This window comes from Choloepus didactylus, chromosome 2, assembly GCF_015220235.1.
Source record: "Choloepus didactylus isolate mChoDid1 chromosome 2, mChoDid1.pri, whole genome shotgun sequence".
NCBI classification, from domain to species: domain Eukaryota; kingdom Metazoa; phylum Chordata; class Mammalia; order Pilosa; family Megalonychidae; genus Choloepus; species Choloepus didactylus.
The window spans coordinates 57,090,410-57,103,685 of record NC_051308.1 but is presented as its reverse complement, the minus strand read 5'-3'; the positions used below and the strand labels follow the sequence as shown (position 1 = coordinate 57,103,685).

The 13,276-nt window shown below is 43.8% G+C and overlaps 2 long non-coding RNA genes across 2 annotated transcripts in view; one reads left to right on the top strand and one right to left on the bottom strand.

The window, feature by feature from the left end:
* The window catches only part of LOC119526119, a 111,076-nt gene extending 105,819 nt beyond the window's left edge, over nucleotides 1-5,257 (top strand). The window contains exon 6 of the long non-coding RNA XR_005215116.1: nucleotides 4,853-5,257. This is a non-coding gene — a long non-coding RNA (uncharacterized LOC119526119). The remainder of the gene's footprint in view (nucleotides 1-4,852) is intronic.
* LOC119526120 overlaps nucleotides 1-13,276 on the bottom strand; it is a 63,103-nt gene that overhangs the window by 1,859 nt on the left and 47,968 nt on the right. The window lies entirely within an intron of this gene.

The window sequence follows — 13,276 nt, the reverse complement described above, 5'->3', positions numbered from 1 at the left end:
TTTATTACACAACAGTTATTACAGCAATATATTCACCACAGTTTATTACAGCAACAGTTAACTGGGGCAGTATGTTAATACCTGCCCTGCCTCCCTCATGGGGTGGTTGTGAGTCCCTACTGAGATAACTTGGTTTGCTCAAGGACTCTGGAAAGTGAGAAGCTGAGTTATCATCACACAAAGGCAGAACCACTGGTATGAGAGAGGATAGGTAAAACCCCCTAACCAGGTAGTATTGAGGACAAGATTGAGAAAGCTGAGGTTCAGACAGGGCGATTGCCCAAGGTCCCACTACCCAGTGAGCAGGACTGGGAGTTGGGAGGGTTGCTTTGCTGACACCTGGTCCATTGCTTTCCCTGCAGTCCCCACTGTCTCTGAGGATGCTTATCCACTCCACACTCTACTCTCTGGACATCCGCGGGCAGCTTTCTTTGACCAAACTGTTAAGTGCCACATGTAGGAAGGAACAATCGGAGCAGCCAGCCCCAGTTTTAAGCCAGGCCTGGCTCCCAGGCAGCTGGTTACCCTCACCCAATCTTTCTCTGAAATTTCTAACCCCAGAGAGTCACTTCAGACTCTTCAGGGAGGTCCCAGGAACTAAACTGTGGACAGGTGTCCACAGATGGACTGGATGTAGAGCCCAGCTTTCTGCTCAGGTGATGGCTTGGTTCTCCTCTCTCTCTGTATTATTCCTTCCATTGGCCTCCAGGCACGTGGCAGCTTCCCTGGGCGTTGTCAGCCGGGGCTCTGTCCCTGTCCCACCCTGCCGTTTCCCTGGAAGCTGGTGGGCTAGACCTGGAGTTTGGTGGGGTGGACTGGCGAGTATGGTTCAGCAGAAGGTCAGGCAATTAGAGCATCTAGATTTGGAGTTGGGCTGGGACAAGGGAGAAGGGAGGAAGTTTTTGATGTAGTCCCAACCTGCCAACTCATTTACTCCAACTTCCTTTTTCCACAAGCATTTTGCAACCACAACCTCTACATCTGTATCTACCAAACATAGGAATAGCTACACCATTTTCAACAATGGAATTTTCAACCTTTCTCCAAAGGTGCCATCAAAAATTTTTAAATAGATTTTCCACCTCCCCTCTTTTTTTGCCCTAGTCTAGTTATCTGCCCAGCTTGACATATGCTACCCATCTAGGAAATGGTAGAGTAGGAGTTAAGACTGCAGGCTCTGGAGTCAGATGGACCTGGGTTTAAAGCCCAGCCTGCCTCTCAACAGCTATATAGCCTTGGGTGAGTCACCTAGCCTTTTTAAGCCTGGGCTTTCTTTTCTGAAAAATGGTAATAAAGATCATCCCTACCTAAGAGGGCTGTAACAGAATTAAATAAGACAGACCATGTCAAGGGTCTGGTGTAGAGGGAGTGCTGAAAAAGTGTTAGCTATTATTAACTAGACTCTCATTGATTAGCTCCAAATAAGTCATTACATAACTGACTTCTTCCCTGTTTCTTATATGGGAGACAAGAAGCTGGGGAGACAGGGAAGGAAGCCTTGACACAAGGCATTTCTGTCCTCTGTGCCCACTCTGGGCAATGTCAGAGGGCATGGGTAATGAGTTCAGAAATATTCCTAAATTTGACCAGAAACCCTGGGGCTGGGGGTAAGTTATCAGTGTCTCTTTTTTGTTCATTTCTCTGCCCTAATTACATATTTTCCCATCTCAGTCTCTTACATGATCAGGTAGGAGAATATTCTTCAAGGCAAAGCTTGGAGAAAAAAGAAGGATTTTGGAGGGCTCAGGCCCCATTTAGAGAATTGCAAGATTAAGGTATATGCCCATCTGTGACCGTTCCTGTGGGTGTACTTGACAGGGGAAGGCACTGGAAAAAATGCAGAATGAAGTCATGCTTCTAACTGAGCAGGCTACCCCCTGCCTCAGGCAGTCTGACTTGGCTGCCTGTACCGGCGGGTTAGGTTAAGTCCCCAGTTTCTTGGGGACCTGAGCCAGTGATTTATGGTCCAGATAATCTGGAAATGCTATCTGAAGTGTAACATCCTTCACCCCTCCTGCAGCCAAGGCCCTTTTCTCCATTCCATGGTGTCGAGACAGTGAGCCGAAGGTCACCAGTCCTCCTCTTCCCCAGCAAGTATGGTTTCCAAGTTTGTGTACACAGCCTGTCCCAGTGGGAGGCCTCTGATGGCACAAGTTTCCACGGCTCCACCTTGCAATTTGGTGAGGAAGGGGCGTGGTGCAGACTCGCAGGGATGCCCTTCTGAGGGGCTGGGGTGAGGTGGCTGTTCTAGACGTCAAGACGGCTGGGGAGTTAAATGCACGAAGGTCAAAGCACCCTGTGTCTGGAATTTCCTCTGCGCTCCTCTTATTAGCAGGCACCAAAACAAACGATGTTCATGACCCATTACACCAACCGAGGTGGTGACAGCTGTGAAACTGCAAAACTTTTTCCATCCCCAGCCCCTGTTCTGGTAACTTCCCTCTTCCATTGCTAATTCCAGTTTTTCCATATTTGCCTGAGATGAATGAATGACTAAATTCAAGGGACTTTTTTTTTCAGTGAAATGTTTGGAAAATGACTGCTAGCACAACAATAACCCTCTTTCTCACCACTAACCCCCTCTTTTTTTTTGAAGGGAGTGGGGATGGAATAATTTTTTTCTTCTTTTCAAAAGACTCAGGTTTGTAGAACAGTGACCACCTGTATTACATTTCTATGACATTCTCATTTTTAAAAAGTCAATTGTTTAAATCTATACATAAATATGATTTTAATTTTATGAATCTTGGTTCACAAACTTATGTATGCAAGAAATTCACTTTCCTTAACTTAATTTCTACTTTTACCCTTCATTCAGTTGGGCTGGCAGAATCTTAGACTCAGTGAATTCAGGTCCTAAACCCCCTTTCCCCAGGATTGTGTCTGTCTCGTGGGGTGGACCCAGGATCTGATTCTCAATGTCACCTGTTTGCCCAAGCATCCTCCAAGTCTCCCTCGGTCCACCATGTCTCTGTCAGCGATTCATTCTCTCAGATTGAGGCAAGACACCCCTTGTTCCTGCCTGTGGTCCCTTCAGGCTGAGGGCACTCTCCATTGCTTCTCTGCTCTCAGGGGTGATTCAGGCATTCCACTGCCCGCAGGAACAGTCAGGAGCTTATGGAAGACCTTTACCTGCCAGACATTCTGTGCCGTATTTCTTCCCCTGGAGCTTCTTGCCTCTTAGAACAGTCCCAGTATATAAAGTCAGGTTCCTCTGTTCTTGAATTCCACTTATCTCTCTGGGATTCCCACATGCTCTCCCCCATTCCTGGGGCTCAGCCTGGTGCTGGTGAAGCAATGGGTGCAGGGCTGACTTCAAACTCTTCAGCATCTGTGCTCACTTGCCTTTGTATCAATCAGAGTTCTCCAGAGAAACAGAATTAATAGAATACACACACACACACACACACACATACATATGTACATACACACACACATATATATATACATACACACACACACATATATATACACAGTGATTTATTATAAGGAACTGGCTCCTGTGACTGAGGGCTGGCAGGGTCTGAATTCTATAGGCAGGCCGGAAGCTGGAAATTCCTGTAAGAGTCATGTTGAAGTCTTGAGTCTGAATTCCTTAGGCTGGAAACTCAGGAAAGAGTGGAGGATGGAGTCTTGAGGCAGAGTCCCACCTTATTCTGAGCCCTCTGTTCTTTGCATTTAAGGTCTCTAACTGATTGAATGAGGTCCACCCACATTATTGAGAACATCCTCCTTTACTTAAAGTCAACTTATTGTAGTTGCTAATCCTATCTACAAAATATCTCCACAGCAACATCTAGGCCAGGGTTTGACCAAACAACTGGATATCATAACCTAACCAAGCTGACACATAAAATCAAGCACCAAAATCCTCTCCTCCACCTCCTCCCTTCCTCCACATCTGGGAAATCCCTTTCTAGCCTGAGTTTTAGGAGTCAATCAGGGCAGAGGGAGACAAAACTTACCATATTTCTCTAACAATATTTCTCTCCCAAATCTTTAATCTATTTTATCTAATCTAAGGGTACTAAAGGGGGCAGATACTGATGTTTGCTCTGCTGATACAACTCTGCCCTGAGGCAATGAGCTGAGAAAGGCCTGAATTTGGGGAATGCAGGGGAAAGGGGGAAAGGAAATAAGAGGGGGAAAAACATAAGTTAACATTCAGAAGGTTTTCCTGTCCTGCCTGAAGACTCACAGCTTTTCAATATGGTGGCCACGTGTCTAGTATTTTCCATGATAGTCCCCAATTTGAGTAATTGTATCCTTTAAAAGGAAGCCCTTTGTTAAATCTATAACTATATTTCAATTGCATGCTTTTGCAGGGCTTTCCATATAGATACATTAAAAAGTACAGGTGAGGAGTGGGTGGGAGAACCCCAAACACTTCCTCAACTCATGGGCGGAAGGAAGGCTTCCCTGACAAGTGGATGTGTCCGCGAGCCCATTTCTGCTGATTGGACTAAGACATTTCTCAGAAGCCCTGTCCAGAGAAAGGGGGAGTGTCCCTGATCACCTCCAGTTCTTGAGGGACAGTGAATGTACTCTGCGGTTCCACAAGCCTGCCAGAGCAGCTAGCCCCTCATCCAGAGAACTGTGGAATCCCATGAGGTTCAAGGACTCTTTCCAAAATGGTCTCACAAGCTGGTTATGCCTGAACTTGCAGTAGTTACAACTACACCTTTCACTCCTCCCTCATTTTGTCCTTGCTCTTGTCTCTTGTCCCCAAGCTCAGCATCCCTGACTTTCTTAGTTTAGAATGAGCGTTTGCTTTACCTAGAGAGATGCTCTTAAAGTACAGGTGTACAAGTCCCACCAAGCATGATTCTTCTCTGCTTTTCTCACCCCACAGGCTGTCCCAGCTACAACCATGACTTCTACCACCAGGCTGCAGATGACCCAAGTCTGTCTCCAGCCTCCATTTCTCATGTGAATTCCACACCTGTACACTCAACTGCCTACTGGACATTTCCACTTAGATCTCAAATTTGAAACACCTCAAAAGTCAACTTGTCCAAAAGTGAAGTCCTAATTTTCTGCATAAACCTAATCCTCCTTTGTATTCTGCATCTTGGTGTATTGTGTTTGATAGTGGTTTCCAGTCTCTGTGTGCCAGTGGATGAGCTTCTGGGGCTTTCTGTGAGTTTCCTGAAATAGCATACAAGATTTTGCATGCATACACATAGGTAGTTTTTACAAATCCTGACTGCAAAGCAAAATGATCACTGGTCTACAAAGTCAAGTCCAAATGCCTTTGAAAGACCCCTCATGATCTGGCCTCTATTTCTCTGGGCTCATCTCCTGGCACTCCCTCCCCAGACCCAATCCCCACATCTCCAGAACCTATGCTCCATGCACCCAGAACTCTTGCAGGTCTTGGAAAATGCCAACAATTTAATGTGTGCTATTCTTTCTACCTGAAAGGCATTGCCTACCCTCTTTGCTGGAAACCTCAGGCAGCACCTCCTCTGTGAAGACCCCCTTGCTGAGCCAGGCAGAGCCCCTCCCTTGTGCTCTCACCTTCAGATGGGTACAGGCAGCCTCCTGTACCCTGGGTGTGCTCCTTTTAATAAAATACAGATGTTCCAGCCCTGCCTCCACCCCATGATTCAAAATTGTGAGGGAGGAAGCTCCCAGAGGACTCGGAGGCACACCCTGCATGGAGAATCACAGCTGTAGGGCTTTCCTTTTGTGTTCATAGTTCCTAGATGCACTAGAAAATGAACACTTTAAAGGGGGGGCTCTTGTCTCAGACAAGTCTCTAGTCCCCGCAGTACTTAGAAGAGAGCCAATGAGTAGTAGTATAAGCAAACCCTGATAAAGTGTTTACTATGTGCCAGAAACATGTACTAACTCATTCAGTATTCTCACAATGTCCCTCTGAGGTATGCTATAAATCCCTCAGATTTAGATGAGGAAATGTTTGATGAATGAATGAATGAGGAATCATGATTTCAAAGAAGCTGATTGTTTTAGGGAAATCTGAATGTGATTTATTTCAGAACATGACTTTATTTTCAGAATAAATCCAGATTTTTTAGCTAGTGAGTGTAACATACTGTTATGGATTGAATTACATCCCCTACAAAGACATGTTCAAGTTCTCACCCACGGTCCTGTGGATGTGAATTCATTTGTAAATAGGACCTTTGAAGATCCTATTCGTTAAGGTGAAGCCAGATTTCAGCCTGGGTGGGCCTTAACCCAGTCAGGCAGGGGTCTTTATAAGCAGAGGAATGTGGACTCACACAGTAGGAGTCAGGAGTGGAGATGGGGAAACAGTGTGTGACAGAAGCAGACATTGAGTTACGGACTGCTAGCAGCCACCACTAGTGCTCTATAGACTCTGGAGAAAGCATGATCCTGCTGGCACCTTGGTTTGGGACTTCTCGTCTCCAAAACTGTGAGACCATAAATTCCTGGTGTTTAAACCCACCAGTCTGTAGTATTTGTCACAGCAGCCCTGGCAAACTAAGACACATAGGTTTCTAGTTGTCCCTTAAAACCGGTCTTCCCCTGCCTTCTTGGAATAAAAACTACATTTCCCAGCCTCCCTTGCAGCTGGGTGTGGCCACTGGAATAATTTCTAGCTAACGGGATATAAACAGTGGTGGTGTCTGCTACTTTCTGCCTAATAGGCTCTTCCCTTCCCATCTGGAAGTTGGTATTGGGGGAGCCCTCTTATGCCTTAAAGACAACGACAACAGCTAGGGAAGAGGCAACAAGAGAGAAAGAGCCTGGGCACCTAACAACTTTGTGGAGCAGACTGTCATACTTTATATGCCTGAAAGAAATAAACCTCTGCTTTGATTAACATGTTTCTATTTGGGATTTCTGCCGTAGCATGTGAATTTATATCCTAACTGATACGTTGATGCCTTAGTTTGGACACTTTCATGGCCTTTGAACTCTAAATTTGTAACCAAATAAACCCCCTTTATAAAAGCTAATCCATTTCTGGTATTTTACATAACAGCAGCATTAGCAAACCAGAACAGTAAACTGAGCACCCCACTCAAGAGACTTAGAACAGCTTGACTGTTTCACTTACTGAGTCTAAAAAATATTCCCCATCCCCAAGTAAAATAACTCCAGGTATCTGAAATGGATCCTGTGAATAAAATTGCCCTTACATTTTTATGCAGAGCTTATGGTTATCCCAGCACTGTTATCTAGAGAGGTGGCATAGCAAGAGCTTGAAAGGATCCTGAACTAGACCAGGGTTCAAATCCCAGCTCTGCCACTAACTATAAATTCATAGGCAAGCCTCTTTTTTTTTAAATTCATTTTTATTGAGACATATTCACACACCATGCAGTCATACAAAACAAAGTATACATTCAATTGTTTACAGTACCATTACATAGTTGTGCATTCGTCACCAAAATTAATTTTTGACATTTTCATCACTAAACACACAAAAATAATAAGAATAAAAATTAAAGTGAAAAAGAACAATTAAAATAAAAAAGAACACTGGGTGCTTCCCCCTCCCCCCCATCTATACAAAAACTAGACAAAGTGGAGTGTGGTCCTTATGGCTTTCCCAATCACATTGTCACCCCTCATAAGCTACATTTTTATACAATCGTCTTCAAGATTCATGGGTTCTGGGTTGCAGTTTGATAGTTTCAGGTATTTACTGCTAGCTACTCCAGTTCACTAGAACCAGAAAGTGTTGTCTAAATTGTGCGTAAGAGTGCCCACCAGAGTGACCTCTCGGCTCCTTTTGGAATCTCTCTGCTACTGAAGCTGATTTCATTTCCTTTCACGTCCCCATTTTGGTCAAGAAGATGTTCTCCATCCCACGATGCTGGGTCTAGATTCCTCCCCGGGAGTCATAGTCCATGTCATAGGCAAGCCTCTTAACCTCTCTGTGCCCATTTCATCACCCGTAAAATGGGAATAATAGCACCTACCTCATAGGGCTCATGTAAGGAGTGGATGAGTTACTGTACACAAAGTGCCTACAACAGTGTCTGCCACATAGCAGGGGCTGTAGTGTGGGCTGCTCACTAATTAAATTGTGACTGTCATATGGTCTCAGGTGATTCTCACAATACTGGGAACACTGGGAAGTAGGTAAAAATCTCTCTCCTTTTCACAGAGAGGAAACCTGGCTCAGAAAAGTCAAAAGACTTGCTTTAGGCCACACAGCTAACCATTGACTGTGCCAATGTGGCGCACGGGAGCCCTGAGATCTAGCCTCCCTGCCATCCCTCCTGAGGCAATCCTGTGGCCTCCTCACACACTCCTGAGGTCTCTCATCCCGCCGTGGACCAGGGGGAGCCCACCCCGCCACACTCCTGTCTGCCTGGGCTCCTGCAGGAACCCCATAGAAGCAGGCCGGAGCTGCAGCTCCCACTGGCCTCTCCCGGGGCCAAACCTGGCTCCTATAGATGGTCCCCTGACATCAACCCACCAGGGCCTTGCTGGCTTGGCAGCCGTGGACCAGCACAGAGGAGCCTTGTCAGAGGGGCAGGTCACAGGCCCCAGGACCCTGTCCCTGAGACATCCTGGTCGACGGGATGTGCCGGGAAGGGGATGGGATGGGGGCCTTGGACAGGCTGGAGACCGAGAGGGGATGGAGGGCTTGCTGTCTGGACAGGAGCCAGATGTTTTTTGAGTGGCAGAGAATATGTGAGCGGGATCCTCAGGCCAGGCCAGCCTGTAGGGAGACACATCAAGAGCCCTTGGGAGGTGCTTGTGTGAATGGGTGTGACAGGAATGCTAAGTCTTTTGGGGTGTTTGCGGCTTTGCAGCTCACATAGGCCCTTTAAGGATGTTCCAAAAGTCTCATAACCACCCTCAGAGGTAGGTATTGTTATTATCTCTGTTTACAGATGAGGAAATGGAAACTCAGAGCTCCTCTGACTCCAGGGCAGAGGCCTTGCTGCTAAGCTCACCATTGGAGAAGACACAAACCGAAGCCAAGGAGACCAGGCAGGCCCCAGCCACGCGGATGAGTGTAGATGGCGGGGAGTGGGGTGGGGACTGGCTGGCAGGCACGACTCAGTTCCTGCTGATTGATGTCAGGTGGGAATGTAGCCCCAGGAATGCAAGATCTTTGTTTTTTTCCAGAGAAGGCAGAAATCTGGATTTTTTTAAAATGTGAAATTACCCATTTTTTTTTAATGTTGGCAACTAATTTAATTTCTTTTAAAACGTCTGGTGGGCTAAACAAAACACATTCTTGGGCTAGGCTCTGCACCGGGCTGCCAGTTTGCAGACTTGGACCCACAAGTTGCCTCCAAAATGCCAGTAATGCTGGAGTTAGTCCCCACCCTTCCCACACAGTATCCTCACAGAGCCTGACATTTTACCATTAGCAAGTCACTTTTTTGCATTCATCTCTTCCCCCAGGGTGGGTCACACACAAATTAGTCTACGCTAGGGAGTTAGTGAGGAATTATTTTTTGAGTGCCTGTATGTCAGATTATTTTTTGTTGTTATTTTTAATTTTATTTAATTTTTTTGTTTTGGATTTTTTTCTACATTTTGGGATTTTTTTGTGTTTTTTCCACTTTATTTCTTTTTACTTTTTTATTGGTTTATTTTATATGTCAGATTCTATCTTGAATTTGGAGGATATAGGATATAACTTGACACAAACAGATAAAATCTCACCCTCATGGAGTGTATAATCTAATTATAGAGAGACAGATCATAAAGATAAATTTGTAAAATATATAACATGTTAACTGTAAGTGCTAAGGAGAAAGGTAAAGCAGAAGGGAGGGTTAAGAAGTCTGGTCCAGGGATTGCGATTTTGTACAGGGTGGTCAGAGACAGCCTCACTGCAAGGGTGAAACTGATAAAGACCTGAAGGAGGGGGAGAGAGTGGGAAGAGCCCCCCAGGGAGACGGAATGGCCGGTACAAAGGCCCTGAGGCCCAGCGGAGGGCCCTGGAGGGCAGGAGCCACAGTGGCTGGGAGGGTGAGTCAAGGCGCCAGTAGCAGGCTTGAACAGGTTAGGGGAGAGGGGCGTAGGGAAGCCAGAGCACCCAGGGCTTGGTTTTTACTCTGAGATTGGCAGCCAGTGGCGTTTGAGCAGAGGAGAGGCAGAATTACTCTCGCAGCCGTGTTGAGAATAGACTGAAAAGAAGCAAGGAAGGCAACAGGAAGACCATTTAAGAGGCTGTTGAAACAACCCGGACGGGGGAGTGAAAGCGGCTGGGACCAGGCTGGTGGCCGTGAAGGTAGCAAGAAGCCATCAGATTCGGAACATGTTTCATAGGTAGACCCAGTGGTGTGCTGGTAAAGGTTTAACATCTGGCTCATTGAGGGTGGTGCCTGGGTTCCATGGAGTAAAAACTCCTAAAATGGCTGATTTCAAGCTACTAACAGGATGTCAACTGTCTCGCAAGATTCCTAAAAATTTAACAGTTGGCTCTTGAGAGCCAATATGGATCAGCTCCAGTGAAGCGCTGGGTGGCCCTAACAGAATGTGCTAAGGGATTGGATGTGAGAGATTAGAGAAAGAGAACAAAGTGCGTTCTACGGTTTGGAGAATTGGAGTTACTATTTATTTAGATGGGAAGGAATATGATGGGATTAGGTATGGGGGGATCTCTCAGAGGTCTCAGTTTGGGCATTATAAATTTGAGAAGCCCATCACATATCCAAACGGAAATGTGGTTTCAGTTGGATATAAAGTCTGGAGTTCAGGGAAGACATCCAGGCTGGAGCTATAAATGTGGGAGTCATCAGAATATACATTGTATTTAAAGGCAAAAATCTGATTGAGATTATCCAAGATGTGATTGTAGGCAGACAAGATAAGATGACGAAGGACCGAGCCTGGGAACTCTGACATTAAGACAATTTCTAGTTTCCCAGGGTTGGTTTTTTTTCAATCATGAATTTTGTCTAATACTCTAAATTACAATTACACTAATATTTGCTCTCATTATTTCCTTTCTTCTACTTTCTTCAAATTTTCTTTCTTTTTTCTGAACTTCTGATGAGGAATGCTTAGCTCATTAATTTTTAGCCTTTCTCTTTTCTATTATACACATTTTGCATCCATAACTTTTCCTTCAAGTACAGCTTTAGCTGCCTCTCACAAGGTTTGTATGTGATGTTTTCTTTATTATTCACTTCAAGGTATTTTCTAATTTCCACTATGATTTCTTACCCATGAATTATTTAGAACTGTTTCTTAGTTCAAAGCATGAATTTTGTAATTAATTTCCAGCTTAATTGCATTGTGGTCAGAGAATATGCTTTGTGTGTTCCTAATGCTTTGAAATTTGTTGATATTTGCTTTATGACACAGTACATTGTTGTGTCAAATGCCTCTAATTCACAACCTTTCAGCCTCCACTCTGAGGTCAAGCTGCAGCTGTCACAGATATTTCCATAAGAGATTTGACTCATCTCAAGATGACAGCCTCTTGCATCAAACAAGCCCCTTATCTTTCATTTCCTGCTCCACTGCTTCTTGATATTGCAGGCCTTGTTGGGAATTTGCTTTTCTAGGACACAAGCAAAGATCAGAAGTTCAGAGGAGTTAATGTCCCCAGGAGCAAATGTCAACCAATGGGAGATGAAAGCCAATGGACTTCCCTGGTCCATCCTCAAGGGGGCAATTCTGAGAGGCATTCCATATGCCTCCCAGTAGGTCCCAGGTGGGATCCAGCCCCGGCTGCCCTCAATGGCAACATTGGTAGCACACCCTTATATTGGCTTTCCTCCTTCCTTCTCTCCCTCAAGTCCTTTGCTTCTGCTCCCTGGGTAGCCTTCCAAATAAACAACCTGCACAGAAATCCTTGAATCAGGCTCTACTTCGGAGAGGAACCTAAGCTAAGACGAGCATCAGTTTATGTCATCATGTCATGTGCACTTGACAAGAGCATGTGTTCTGCAGTTATTGGTTGCAGAGTTCTGAATATGCCCATCCAGTGGTTGCTAACCATGTTCATTCAGATCACTTAATCCTCACTGACTTTTTGTCTGCTTATTCTATTAGTTGCCGAGAGAGGTGTGTTCAAATCTCCCATTATTGTTGCAGAAGTGCTATTTCTTCTTGTCATTCTGTCAGTTTTGCTTTATATCCTGGGGGGTTTTGTACTAGGTGTATTCAAATTTTAAATTGTTGTTTCCTCTTGGTGAATTGGAACTTTTATCATTGTGTAATGATCCTCTTTAACTCCAGTAATATTTCCACATCCTTATATCATACTTACAGCCTTTCTGTATCCTTATATTTTAGATGCATCTCTTGTAGACAACAGGATTTTAAAAATCTAATCTGACAATTTTTGTCATTGAACTGAAGCATCACTGTATATTTAGTGATATCATTTCAATTATATTTGTCCCACTTACTCTGTGTTTCTTTTTCTCCCCTTTCCTGTCTTTCGATTGATTATTTTTTATCATTTCATTTTCTCCCTTAGTGGTTTAGAAGTTATACACTCCATTTCTATTCTGTTAGTGGTTACTTCAGAAATCACAATATGTTTATTTAATTTATCAAAGTTTATGGTTATTTAATAACTTAGACTTTCCAAATGGATTAGAAGATTTTCATGCCATTTATGATTTTCATAATATTCTTTGGGTATTTTAATTTTATCTTTTATTTTTAAACCTCACAAGACATTATTATCACTGTTTTATGCAGGCAATGTTCATCTATACTTATTCACATATTTGCCACTTTATTTGTTCTTATTCTTTCTTGCCTCTCAGACCTTCCATCTGGGATCATTTTCCTTTTTTTCTGACGTTAATCCTTTAGAATTTTCTTTAATGACAATCAGCTGGTAGCAAACTCCCCTTTATGTTAGTTTTACTTTATTTTTTCATCTGAAAGCACCTATATTTCATGCTCATAATGTATTTTTGCTAAGAAAATAATTTTTTTCCAGTTATTTTCTCTCAGCATATTGAATTATTTTTTTTTTCTTTTGGGATAAACTCTTTTCTCTGGATGCTTTTTTTTCTCTTTCTCTTTTCTTTTTTAATTGATGTAATATTGAAATACAGTGATGTGCTGATCTTAACTGAATTACTTGTTGAATCTTTAAAACTTTTCACCCATCCCCACCCCCACATGGTATCCAACAACCCTATCAAGATATGAATCATTTGCATTAATGCAGAAAATAACCTCTGTACCCTTCAATCAATACCCACCCACACCATATGCACCTCTGTTCTGATTTCTATCACCATAAATTAGTTTTTTCAGCTCTTAAAATTTATAAAAATGAAATAAATCAGAAGGTACTCTTTGGTACCTACACTTTTTGCTCAAAATAATGTTTTAA